The 13,993-nt window shown below is 41.0% G+C and overlaps 1 protein-coding gene across 2 annotated transcripts in view; it reads right to left on the minus strand.

Moving 5' to 3' along the window:
* The window catches only part of LOC138713385 (uncharacterized), a 169,553-nt gene that overhangs the window by 133,080 nt on the left and 22,480 nt on the right, over window positions 1-13,993 (minus strand). The window lies entirely within an intron of this gene.

Below are 13,993 nucleotides of genomic sequence, written 5' to 3' on the forward strand. Positions count from 1 at the left end.
ATCATGTCCCTCTCAAATTCTCAAGTAAGTACAAAAATATTGAACCTTGGATTACCACAGGTATTGTTAAATCAATACGATCTAGAGATAAGTTTGCTAAGCAAATTAAATGTGACCCATAAAACATTGTTTTATTAAATTATTACAGAAAAATATAAAAATATTCTCACTAATGCAATAAGAAATCGGAGAATCAAATATTATTCTGAAAAATTTTGCAAAAATAGAACTAATCCAAAGCAAATTTGGCAGACAATAAACGAAGCTACTGACACCCAATGTAACAAAAATACTAATTTAAAGACAATTATAAATCGAAATGGAATAAAATTGAAAATAAGATAACTATTGCAAACGAATTTAACGATTATTTTACTAATGTAGGTCATGACATCACATCTAATATAAAAAAAAGAAAGTATTTAATACTCATCACTATGAGCTTATTTATAATAAGAGGTTATTATCTATGTTTATATTTCCTGTAAACGAATGTGAAATCGTTAATATTGTACATAGATTAAAAAATAATGTTGCTCCTGTTATTGGTAGTATTACAACAAATACCCTGAAACTTATTATCGAAGCTATTTCTAAAACACTTGCCTTTATATTTGATTTGTGCATATGTCAAAATGTATTTCCCTCAGCCCTAAAACATGATGTGGTGATACCAATTCACAAGTCTGGTGACAAATATAATCTTAATAATAACAGACCCATTTCACTATTACCCCGTCTCTCTAAAGTATTTGAAAAATGTTTGCTTAACTGTGAACAAGTGGTGAGGGAAACTTGGGAACATACTGAGGGCGCTCTATTTGAAAATGGCTCTGAGATATAAAATTTATACTGTATCTACTTACGCCTAAAAAGGCGAAATCCACAAAATACATGTCGTAAAAAGGACCAGCAGCCAATCTTCGTTCTATTTTCCTCATCTTCTTCTTCTTCTTCTTCTTCTTCTTCTGCTGGCATGGGAGCTAGCATGGTAGCTGAAATGGAATCGCTGGCGTGAGACATTGCACAGGATCTGGCATGGGGCCTCGCAATATATCTGGCATAGGAGCGGGTAATGGGACGTGGCATGGAATCAGGCATGGGAACTGCCATGGTATAAGGTATGGGATCTGGCAATGGGAGCGGGTATGGGATCTGACGTGGGAGCTGATAAGGGATCTACCATGGGATCACTGGCAAGAGAGCCCGAAATGAGCGCTTGCATGGAATTTCACATGGGAGATTGCAAGGAATCTGGCATGGGAGCTGGCAAGGAATCTGACATGGGAGCTGGCACGGGTGTGCTGGCATGGCTTGTGCAAGGGATTTCGCAAGGGAGCTCGCAAGAAACCTTGTAAGGGTTAGGTCATAGGTTCTAGCAATGGGAGCTAGCATGGGATTTAACAAGGAAACTGGCATGGGAGATAATATGATATAGCATTGCACTGCTGCCATGGGATCTGGCATGGAAGCTGGCAATGGGCGTTGGTATTGAAGCTAACAAGGAAACTGGCATGGGAGCTAATATGGGATCTAGCAATGGGAGCTAGCATGGGATTTAACAAGGAAACTGGCATGGGAGCTAATATGGCATATAGAATTGCAGCGCTGACATGGGATCTCGCATGGGAGCTGGCAATGAGCGTTGGCATTGGAGCTAACAAGGAAACTGGTATGGGAGCTAATATAGGATCTAGCAACGGGAGCTAGCATGGGATTTAACAAGGAAACTGGCATGGGAGCTAATACGGGATATAGCATTGCAGCGCTGACATGGGATCTCGCGTGGGAGCTGGCAATGGGCGTTGGCATTAGAGCTAACAAGGAAACTGGCATAGGAGCTAATATGGGATCTAACATGGGAGCTGCAAATGGGATATAGTACGGGATCAGGCAAGGAATCTGGAATGGGATCTAGCATAGAAGCGTAAGCGAAGGATATCGCAATGGGACCTCGCATGGGAGCACTGGAATGGGATCTTGCAAGGAATCTTGCGTGGGTGCTAGCATTGCGAGCTGGCAATGGAAGCTGGTATGGCATCTTGGATGGAAGCTATCATGGGAGTTCGCATGGGATCGCTGGCATGGTATCTGGCATGCGATCTAGCATGGGATATGGCATGCGTTCTAACATGGGATCTGGCATGGAAGCTGGCAATGGGAGCTGACATGGGATCTAGCATGGTAGCTGATATGGAATCGCTGGAATGAGAGCTCGCCTGAGACCTTGCAAGGGATCTGGCATGGGTCCTCCCAATATGTATGGCATGGGAGCGTCTAATGGGACGTGCCATAGAATCATGCATGGGAAGGGCCATGTAATCGCTGGTATTTGATAAGGCATGGGAACTGTCAACGGGAGCTGGTATGGGAACAGACGTGGGAACTGATAAGGGATCTACCATAGGATCACTGGCAAGAGAGCCGGAAGCCGGAAATGAGAGCTTGCATAGCATATCGCATGGGACATTGCACGGAATCTGGCATGGGAGCTGGCAAGGAATCTGACATGGGAGCTGCCACGGGTGTGCTGGCATGGCATCTGCAAAGGAATTTCGCATGAAAGATTGTAAGGGATATGGCATAGGATCTAGCAATTGGAGCTAGCATGGGATTTAACAAGGAAACTGGTATGTGAGCTAATATGAGACGTAGCATTGCAGCGGTAGTATGGGATCTCTCATGGGAGCTGGCAATGGGATCTGGTATGGGACCTGGCAAAGAATCTTGAATGGGTTCTAGCATGGGAGCGCATTCAATGAGAGCTCGCATGGGAGCGTTGGAATGGGATCTTGCAAGGGATCTGGGCTGGGGGCAGGCATTGGATCTGGCAATAGAAGCTGGTATGGCATCTCGGATGGGACCAGCCATGTGAGTTCGCATAGAATCGCTGGTATGGCATCTGGCAAGGAATCTGCCATGCGATCTAGCATGGAATCTGGCATACGATCTAACATGGGATCTGGCATGGATGCTGGCAATGGGAGCTGACATGGGATCTAGAATGGTAGCTGACATGGAATCGCTGGCATGAGAGCTCGCATGAAACATTGCACGGGATCTGGCATGGAGCCTTGCAATATATCTGCCATAGCAGAGGGTAATGGGACCTTGCATGGATTCAGGCATGGGAACTGCCATGGGATCGCTGGCATCGGATAAGTTATGGGAACTGGCAATGGGAGCTGATATGGGATCTGACGTTCGAGCTGATAGGGCACATACCATGAGATCAATGTCAATAGAGCCGGAAATGAGAGCTTGCATGGGATCTCGCATGGGAGATTGCAAGGAATCTGGCATGGGAGCTGGCAAGGAATCTGACAAGGGATCTGGCACAGGTGTGCTGGCATGGCATCTGCAAAGGAATTTCGCATGAAAGATTGTAAGGGATATGGCATAGGATCTAGCAATTGGAGCTAGCATGGGATTTAACAAGGAAACTGGTATGTGAGCTAATATGAGACGTAGCATTGCAGCGGTAGTATGGGATCTCTCATGGGAGCTGGCAATGGGATCTGGTATGGGACCTGGCAAAGAATCTTGAATGGGTTCTAGCATGGGAGCGCATTCAATGAGAGCTCGCATGGGAGCGTTGGAATGGGATCTTGCAAGGGATCTGGGCTGGGGGCAGGCATTGGATCTGGCAATAGAAGCTGGTATGGCATCTCGGATGGGACCAGCCATGTGAGTTCGCATAGAATCGCTGGTATGGCATCTGGCAAGGAATCTGCCATGCGATCTAGCATGGAATCTGGCATACGATCTAACATGGGATCTGGCATGGATGCTGGCAATGGGAGCTGACATGGGATCTAGAATGGTAGCTGACATGGAATCGCTGGCATGAGAGCTCGCATGAAACATTGCACGGGATCTGGCATGGAGCCTTGCAATATATCTGCCATAGCAGAGGGTAATGGGACCTTGCATGGATTCAGGCATGGGAACTGCCATGGGATCGCTGGCATCGGATAAGTTATGGGAACTGGCAATGGGAGCTGATATGGGATCTGACGTTCGAGCTGATAGGGCACATACCATGAGATCAATGTCAATAGAGCCGGAAATGAGAGCTTGCATGGGATCTCGCATGGGAGATTGCAAGGAATCTGGCATGGGAGCTGGCAAGGAATCTGACAAGGGATCTGGCACAGGTGTGCTGGCATGGCATCTGCAAAGGGATTTCGCATGAAACTTTGTAAGGGATATGGAATAGGATCTAGCAATGGGAGCTAGCATGGGATTTAACAAGGAAACTCGCCTGGGAGCTAATATGAGATATATCGCTGCAGCGCTGGCATGGGATCTCGCATGGCAACAGGAAATAGGATCTGGTATGGGACCTGGCAATGAATCTGGAATGGGATCTAGCACGGGAGCGCAGGCAAGGGATGTGCCAATGGGAGCTAGCATGAGACCGCTGTTATGGGATCTTGTAAGGGATCTGGGATGGGAGCTAGCATGGAAGCTGGCAATGAAAGCTGGTATGGCATCTCGGATGGGAGCTGCCATGGGAGTTAGCATAGGATCGCTGGCATTGCATCTGGCATGCGGTCTAGCATGGGATATGGCATGGAAGCTGGCAATGGGAGCTGACATGGGATCTAGCATGGTAGCTGACATGGAATCGCTGGCATGAGAGCTCGCATGAGACTTTGCAAGGGATCTGGCATGGGGCCTCACAATATATCTGGCATGGGAGCGGGTAATGGGACGTGTCGTGAAATGAGGCATGGGAACTGCCATGGGATCGTTGGCATGGGAACTGGCAATGGGAACCAGTATGGGATCTGACGTGGGAGCTGATAAGGGATCTACCTTGGGATCACTGGCAAGAGAGACGGAAATCAGAACTTGCATATGATCTCGAATAGGAGATTGCAAGGAATCTGGCATTGGAGCTGGCAAGGAATCTGAGATGGGACTTGGCACGGTTGTGCCGGCATGGCATCTGGCAAGGGATTTCTCATGACACCTTATAAGGGATCTGGCGTGGAAGCCATCATGCGAACTAGCATAGGTGATATGGGTGCTAGCATGGTATCTAGCAGTAGCAGCTTGAATGGGAGCTAATATGGGATCCGGTTTGGGAGTTGGCAAGGAATCTGGCATGGGAGCGCAGACAAGAGATATGGCAATTGGTGTGGGACCTGGCAAGGAATCTGGAATGGGGTCTAGCATGGGAGCACAGGCAAGGGATATGGCAATGGGAGCTAGCATGAGACCGCTGGTATGGGATCTTGCAATGGATCTGGGATGGGAGCTAGCATGGGAGTTGGCAATGGAAGCTGGTATGGCACCTCGGATGGGAGCTGCCATGTGAGTTCGCATAGGATCGCTGGCATTGCATCTGGCATGCGATCTAGCATTGGATCTGGCATGCGATCTAGCATGGGACATGGCATGGAAGCTGGAAATGGGAGCTGACATGGGATCTAGCATGGTAGCTGACATGGAATCGCTGGCATGAGAGCTCGCATGAAATCTTGCAAGGGATCTGGCATGGGGCATCGCAATATGTCTGGCATGGGAGCGGGTAATGGGACGTGGCATGGGATCAGGCATGGCAACTCCCATGGGATCGCTGGAATGGGAACTCTCAATGGGAGCTAGTATGGGATCTGACGTGGGAGTTGATAAAGGATCTACGTTGGGATCACTGACAAGAGAGACGGAAATCAGAACTTGCATGGGATCTCGCATAGGAGATTGCAAGTAATCTGGCATTGCAGCTGGCAAGGAATCTGACATGGGAGCCGGCACGGATGTGCTGGCATGACATATGGCTAGGGATTTCGCATGAGACCTTGTAAGGGATCTGGCATGGAAGCTGTCATGCGAACTAGCAACGGTGACATGGCAGCTAGCATGGAATCTAGCAGTAGCAGCTTGAATGGGAGCTAATATGGGATCTGGTTTGGGTGCTGGCAAGGAATCTGGCATGGGAGCGCAGACAAGAGATATGTCAATTTGTATGGGAACTGGCAAGGAATCTGGAATGGGATCTAGCATGGGAGCGCAGGCAAGGAATATGGCAATGTGAGCTCGCATGGGAACGCTGGTATGGGATCTTGTAAGGGCTCTCGAATGGGAGCTAGCATGGGATCTGGCAATTGAAGCTGGTATGGCATCTCGGATGGGAGCTGCCATGGGAGTTCTCATCGGATCGCTGGCATGGCATTTGGCAAGGTATCTCCCATGCGATCTAGCGTGGGATCTGGCATGGAAGCTCCCAATGGGAGGTGAAATGGGATCTAGCATTGTTGCTGACATGGAATCGCTGGTATGAGAGCTCGCATGAGTCCTTGCAAGAGATCTGGTCTGGGGCCTCGCAATATATCTGGCATGGGAGCGGGTAATGGGACGTGGCACGGAATGAGGCATGGGAACTACCATGGGATCGCTGGCATGGGAACTGGCAATGGTAGCTGGTATGGGATCTAACGTGGGAGCTGATAAGGGATCTAACTTGGGATCACTGGCAAGAGAGCCGGAAATTAGAACTTGCATGGGATCTCGCATTGGAGATTGCAAGGAATCTGGCATTGCAGCTGGAAAGGAATCTGACATGGGAGCTGGCACGAGTGTACTGGCATGGCATCTGGCAAGGGATTTCGCATGGGAGCTCGCATGAGACCTTATAAGGGATCTGGCATGGAAGCTGTCATGCGAACTAGCATCGATGACATGGGTGGTAGCATGGGATCTAGCAGTAGGAGCTTGCATGGGAGCTAATATGGGATCTGGTTTGGGAGCTGGCAAGGAATCTGGATTGGGATCTAGCATGGGAGCGCAGACAGGAGATATGGCAATGTGAGCTCGCATGGTGGCAATGGCATGGGATCTGGAATGGGAGCTGGCAATGGGATCTGGCATATGAGCTAAGATGGGATTTGGAATTGGGCCTGGCATGGGATCTGGCACAGAACCTGGCACGGGATATTGCACGCGATCTGGCACGGGAGGTGGAATGCGATCTGGCATGATATAAAGGTGGCCAGTTGGCCTGGGATCTGGCAAGGGAGAATTTTTGGGATGTAGATAGAATGTTGTGAAGATAATTGGTGGGAGTGGTGTGACAGCTGGCATGGGTGGTATGGGAGCTGGCCTGAGTCGTATGGGAGGTGGCGTGGGTGGTATGGGAGCTGGCCTGGCTTTCGAGAACTGCCTAAAAAGACGAAGTCTACGAAATACATTTCTTAAAAAGGACCAACAGCCAATCTTCGTTATTCGTTCCTCAGCTTCTTCTTCTGCTGGTAGATGTTCCAATGATGGTGCTGGCTTGCGAGCTGCCATGAGTTTTGGCATGGATGGTATGGCCTTCAGGATGGGGATATTTCGATATTCATCCGTGGCTTCCTTCATCTCTGTCTCGTCATAGAATTGGAAGAAAAAAAGGTAACACTCCAGTAATCTCAGATGATTGCATTCCTCCTCCCAGACCTCCTCCTCCCACTTGGTGTACAGGCTGCTGGGCTCAAACAAGTAGTCGCTGCTCGTGCTCTGGGGGGCAGCGTGTACCTTCATCGGCTTTGCCGGCTTGCCAGTTGTATCATGTCCAGCTGGTACAGGCGGAGTCTTCACATACCACGTTGAAGTCGGTCTTCTTGTCCATCTTGTCCATCTTCTTGTCCATCTTGTCCATCTTCTTTTCTTCTCTCCGTTGGATTTCGTCATGACATGTCCTTCCCCAGTATCCCCCACCCGGACATCCGATTGGGGGGATAGTTTACGTCCGGAATTTTTTACCAGGGAAAGACTCATCATGGCATTTTTATCATATCATATATTATCTTCTTGGGATGTATATAATATATATGCGGTAGCCTCCCATTGCTATCCGCATACCACTCTCTCTTTCGCATCTTAAAAGATCCCAGGGGGCCCCAGCGTGAAGGTGAGGAGAGTGGATTTGACTAATTAGGCCCTCCGGACTTCACCGAAATTCTCCACAAGGGTTAAATATCAGTTCCATCAGGGTTTTTGACCCGATCAGAGACTAGGAAATCCCAATTAGCCTTTGCCCCCCCAAACGATATTTATATATATCGCGTACACTGTGTGGAATGTGATTAGAAAGGGAGAGGGAAGTTTTATCGACGAGACACACAAAACTGCTCTATAAATGGTTATATGCTAATGCGATATAGGGGATTTTGGAAATTAGGAATTTGTTCATTTAGCAATTGTATGTTTTCATTATAATTCCTGGCTATGAAGTATTCCTCAGCTGTATTAATTAAATATGTATCATTTACTGCTATTAAGATTTCCATGTGTTGTGCATATCATTAAGTTCATGACCTGTGTTAATTGAGTGGCAAATTTTTATGTATTTCTATTGTTAATGAAATTGGATTCATGTTCCTTGTATCTAGTATGAAAATTCCTTTTTGTTTGGCCGATGTATTTCATATTGCAGTTAGTACCGGTACAATTTAAGTGATAAACTCCATTATGTAAATGTATGTTAGTGTTCCTGATTTTATTGGGGATTATACTGTTTAACGTATTGTTGATTTTATAAGTAATGTTTATATTTTCTTTTTTGAAAAGGCAGATATATGATTATTAATTTTCCCTATATAGGTTATAGAGTTCCATGTTTTGATTTTATTGGATTCTTTAGGTTGTAAAGTTGTAATTCTGTTGTGGATAAAGTTCTGAATCTTTTCTTATTAAAACCATTCTCAATAACTAATTGTATTATGTATTTGTATTCTGTTGAGTAGGCTTGTTTATTAAGAAGTGTGTGTATTAAATGACCGACTAAAAACCTGAATTTACAAATGTTGTGGGAATATGGATTTTTATTCAAATTTATTTATTTAATACACAAGGTTTACTCTACATTTAGGCATTGCATCCCGAAAGAGCAGAAGCTCGTGCTTGGGCATAGTTCAGTCTACTTATATAAAATTCAAGAATGTTAATTCAGTACAATAATATTAATATATAGTAAAATACAGACCATGTAATGACATATACAAATATACAAAATACAAACTATATGAGTATTAGATTACAATTTTAAACTCATATGGCTTAAGGAAAGACAAAACAATTAAATAATTGATCTAATTTGTTTCCTAAATCTATGTGTGTTTAATGTACTTTGTTCTAATTAATGCATTATATATTCTGGGATAAAAATTTCTGCTTTGTTTTAATCCAGCAGTTGTGTGACATTTGGGGATGTTCAGAAACAAACTGTAGTTTTGTCTCGTACGGTATTCATGAGGATCAAATTTAAATTTATTGTTATTTTTATGGAAGTAAATGAACAATATTTGTTTATAAATTTGTTCTATATTTGATGCACCAAATTTCTGAAAAATTAATTTCGTTGGGTAATCAAGAGGTTTATATAGACAAATTTTGATAATTCACATTTTTGGAGCAAATTTAATGGGCGAATAGTCGATTTTTCCATTCCTCCCCAACCTAATATAGGCCTTCCATCCCTACTGTATTATTGATTGAGACGGAGCTACGTACACAGTACACAGAACATAAATAAGTATATAAGAACATAGAATGGAACATTTGTGGATTGTTTTACGCAATCTGTTACACAGAAATGAGATATGCTTGCCCCATTTTAAATGTTGGTCAATAATGATGCCTAAATATTTAACTTGTGAGGATATATTCAAACCGTTACATGAGCCAGTAGGTAGGTTACAATCGTGTATTGTTATACTTCTATTATTATTTATTTTTAGTTGTTCAAGGGCATGTGATGTTAATGAAAATATTATTAATTTTGATTTAGAAGCGTTCAAAGAAAGTGAGCATCCAGCCATTCTTTAATAATGTTAATACCACTGTTAGAGTTTTGATAGCTTTCATTCCAACTCGAACTGCTAAATATAACCACAGTCCTCATCAGCATAAGATTACAGAGTACCAGAATATTTCTAAATGTCAGTTTTAAGTAAATCGTTGATATATATTAAAAAGAAAACAGGATATAAAATCGTCCTCTGAGATACACCTATACAAATGTTACGTGATTCACTAAGGTGAGCATTGATTGAGTTTTGTTACTTAAGTAAGATTTAAAAAATTTTAAAGAAAATCCATTAGCTCCCAATCTATCCATTTTATTCAAAAGTATATTATGATTGACTGCATTGAAAACTTCTTGTGAGTCTAGAAAAATTCTTAGACATTTATTTCCTACATCTAATTGTTGAATAATTTTTGAAGTAACTGTCATAATAGCATCATCAGTGCACAAATTTTTCTGAAACCAAACTGATCATCATTTAGTAGTTTTTTTTTGTCTAAAAATTGTATTAACCGTGTTTTTATACATTTTTCAAATACTTTAGAGAGACTGGGTAATAGTGAAAAGGGTCTGTAATTATTAACGTTATATTTGTCACCAGACTTGTGAATTGGTATCACCACATGATGTTTTTTTTTTTGTCTAAAAATTGTATTAACCGTGTTTTTATACATTTTTCAAATACTTTAGAGAGACTGGGTAATAGTGAAAAGGGTCTGTAATTATTAACGTTATATTTGTCACCAGACTTGTGAATTGGTATCACCACATCATGTTTTAGGGCTGAGGGAAATATATTTTGAGATATGCACAAATTAAATATAAAGGCAAGTGGTTTGGAAATAGCTTCGATAATACATAGCACAAGAAAATGGTTACAACCCAAACATAACAGACAACATCATAAGGAAGACAAAACAAAAACTCAACAAACACACAAAACAAACACAAACACAAGAAATACATCACACTAACATACGAAAACAAAAACACATACAAGATCGCATCCTCATTCAGAAAACAGAAATACAACATAGCATACAGAACAGAAAACACACTACAAAGACATCTCAACACACAAACAACATAAAAAAAAATACAACTACACAGGTGTATACCAACTCACATGCAATAGTTGCGACATTTTCTACATTGGACAGAGAGGCATATCATTCCAACTCGATACAAAGAACACATTAAAGCAATAACCAGAGGACACAATACATCTAATCACAAAATTAATAAATTCCTGTTACGATTAAAAACACACACACACTTCCAACAGAAAATAAATATACACTTCTGAATTCTCAACAACTTATTCAACAGTTAGGTATGTTAAAAGTCAATAAACATGATAAAATGATTTCCTTGGACATAGAAAATCTTTACATGAACATTCACATATATGAAACCATTCAAATAATAGTTACAAAATTACAAGGATTAAACATTAATCCTAATACAGTAAAACAAATTGAAAATATATTACACATTTCTTTATATCAAAATTATTTTACTTTCGATAATAAAATGTGCAAACAAACAAAAGGTTTAGCTATGGGAGATTCAATGTCAGGCTTCATAGACGATATTTTCCTTCAGCACTTAGAAAATCAACATATTCCTAATATATAACTACGACATAACATTAAAGCATACTTCCGATATGGTGACGATACTTTAATATAATATACAATAGTACTTCACAATCACAACACATTGTCAATTTTTTCAATAGTTTGCATCCCGAAATAATGAAATAGAGCATAACAGAAGTATTAACTTCCTTGATCTGAACATTACAATTAAAAAATCTAAATTTGTCTTCAACATTTACTAGAAACCTACATCAATCAATTATACCATACATCAAACATCTAATCATCACAGTTCAGTTCAGAAGCTCGGAGAGTACAGTCGGGATTTTGTGTGCTCTGTGGTGCGAGTTACTAGTCTTAACAATGGGAAGAAACAAGGGTGCAAACTGTGAAGGAGGAAGTGGGAAGGATCAGGACAATCAGATTATTTTCACCCTCAAACTAACTCATGTTTGAGGATCTTAAATCTTCAGTGCAGATGGAGGTGAATGAATTAAGAAAATCAGTTTAATTCATGTCTTCCAAGTTCGACAATCTTAGAGAGGAATTGGCGCACACAACACATGAACTCAACTCCACGCAGGAGGAGATGAAGAGGCTAGTGCAAGAGAATGACCATCTCAAATGGAAAGTAAGTGATCTGCAACAGTGAACACACAGAGACAATATAATTCTATTCAAAGTTCCGGAGATTGATGAACAATCAACTTGTGAAGTCACTGACCAAATATCGGAAGTCATAGGCGGTAGTGAATTGTTGCAACATGATGTAAGCGTAGCACATCGTATACCATTCCGGGGCAGGTCATCTACTTCACAAAGAGGAGAAGTCGTGATGAATGGCTAGAGCCGTTCGGAAATGAGGCAAAGAAAGATGACAGTTGTCCAGGGTTTGCGACAAACAAAGTCAACAGGGAACTTCCGACAGGAAGCATCACAGCAGTCGACCAACTGACAGCAGTGACCAAGACAAGGGATGCAGCACGTCAGAAGAATTATAAATTTGTCTGGACAAGAGTTGGTAAAATATTTGCAAGAAAAGATGGGCTGTCCAGTGAGTAAAATCACTAATTTTGACGATGTTAATAATTTGTAAATAGTATTGTGTAGGTACTCATGTTTAATTATACAACATAATTGACTTAACAATGGCTAGTAATACTATATTAAATTAAATCCATCAGTGCAAAATTAATAATAATGATAACAATAATTATTATAACACAATGGTTTCCAACAGTCTACTTCACTGCTATGAGTATATTACCAATATGCTATCAGATCTTAAAATATTTCACTTATACATTCATAGCATCAACAAGAATTTTTCCAAACTCTGTGTTTTACTTAATAATAATTTGTCCTTTTAATTTGTTATTATAGTTATTACTGAAACCTGGCTTGATCATGACTCTGGCTATGATATTAATGGCTATAAAAAATTTGTTGAAAGTAATAAGTATAATAAATGGATGGTATAGCTGTAAATATTAAGGAAAACATTGTAGTTTCTTTAAGTGATATTGACATATCCCATTGCAACACTATTTTTAAAAGCTTCTTGTCAATATACAAGGTTATAAAAAACAATGTTATTCTGGGTGACATAAACATTAAAATTTTAGAAAATAGCTTGGATAATTTTGGCAACATCAACTTAAATATCATGCAAGAATATAGATACGTGAAATACTTAAATTCCATTACTCGTCCATCATTCAATTCATGTCTTGACCATATTTTCCTAAAAACTGGAAATAACTTAAATTTTATACCTAGAGTTTACGCAAGTGCAATAACAGCTCATTATAACTGAATCCTATAGATTCAAAATTCCCTATATCCACTTTCACAAATAAAGGATTTTGACAATAACTGATGGCAAACACAGGGAATTTTCAACCTAACAGTGACTTTTAACAAACCATTTGCTTTAAATTTATTGGCTATTTTAATTCAGACTATATAAGTTAAGTCATTAGAATTTTTTTAAAGAAAATATAATATATTATAATTTTTTCATTATGCATAAATTAAAATTTAATAACATTTAATAACAACGATTAACATGAATTACTTGAGATTAAATATGCATGATATAACATACACCCTTTCGTCATTTCAGTCGCACACAATGCACACGCATTTTCTACCGGTCTTTGTGTTCAGTCAACAGTAGCAAGTCTCCATATACCAACGTCACAACAAATAATCAATCCCACTCTCACTTCTTCGATCTTCATTAGAATTCATTCTTAGCAAGCAAAATGTGGACATAACTAAGTTCTGAACAAAATGGTCTTTAGGGGGTTTTGATTCTAGAGGATTCAATGACTTTTGCATTTTTGTCAATCAATAATAGAAATATTAGCAGAGAAGCCACTGTACCTTCGAATAATTATAAGTAATTATAAACCATAACAGCCATCTCACATTAATAATATGACTTGGGAATCTATATTCTACAATGAAGACGCGGATACATGTTTCGATAATTTTTATAAAATACTTCGTAACCTTATTTGCAAATTTTCTAATCATGTCCCTCTCAAATTCTCAAGTACAAAAATATTGAACCTTGGATTACCACAGGTAT

This window comes from Periplaneta americana, chromosome 14 (genome assembly GCF_040183065.1).
Source record: "Periplaneta americana isolate PAMFEO1 chromosome 14, P.americana_PAMFEO1_priV1, whole genome shotgun sequence".
Taxonomy (NCBI): Eukaryota; Metazoa; Arthropoda; class Insecta; order Blattodea; family Blattidae; genus Periplaneta; species Periplaneta americana.